Below are 596 nucleotides of genomic sequence, written 5' to 3'. Positions count from 1 at the left end.
GTCTGCTGCTCTCTTCTCCCAGCTGCTGATGGGGTCCAGGATGAAGGAGACAATCCTAGATAAAGATACAGTACAAACCAGAGGAGCAGCAGCAGCAGCAGCAGCAGCAGCAGCAGCAACGCCTGCTGCAGCAGCAGCAGATAGAGCTCCATACTCTTTTGATTACTTCGATGGACGCACCGATACACCTGACTCACTCTGTAAGATTATATTTATTTATTTTTTATTTATTTTATATTTTTTTGTTTTATTTATTTGTTTATTTATTTTGTTTGTTTTTTTTGTTTTGTTTTGTTTTTTTTGTTTTTTTGTTTTTGCTGCTGTTTTGGTTGTTTTTGTTTTTTTTTGTTTTTTGTCTTTTTTGCCTTTCTCTTGGGGGTTTCGTTTTACTCTGTTTGTTTTATTTTGTTTATTTTATTTATTTTATTTATTTTATTTATTTTATTTATTTTATTTGTTTTATTTGTTTTATTTATTCTATTTAGTTTTATTTATTTTGTTTGTCTTGTTTTGTTTATTTTGTTTTATTTATTTTGTTTTTTTTTTCTTTTGTTGTTGTTTGTTTGTTGCTTAAAATAAATATATAAATATAAATA

At 27.7% G+C, this 596-nt stretch overlaps 1 protein-coding gene across 1 annotated transcript in view; it reads left to right on the top strand.

Annotated features, from left to right (window-relative positions):
* The window catches only part of EMH_0047830 (uncharacterized protein), a gene marked incomplete at both ends in the record, with an annotated part of 6,043 nt that overhangs the window by 1,281 nt on the left and 4,166 nt on the right, over positions 1-596 (top strand). The window lies entirely within an intron of this gene.

This window comes from Eimeria mitis, genomic scaffold (genome assembly GCF_000499745.2).
Source record: "Eimeria mitis Houghton genomic scaffold, Emh_scaff2046, whole genome shotgun sequence".
Lineage (NCBI taxonomy): Eukaryota > Apicomplexa > Conoidasida > Eucoccidiorida > Eimeriidae > Eimeria > Eimeria mitis.
The sequence above is the reverse complement of the archived record's forward strand: the minus strand, read 5'-3'. Positions and strand labels throughout refer to the sequence as shown.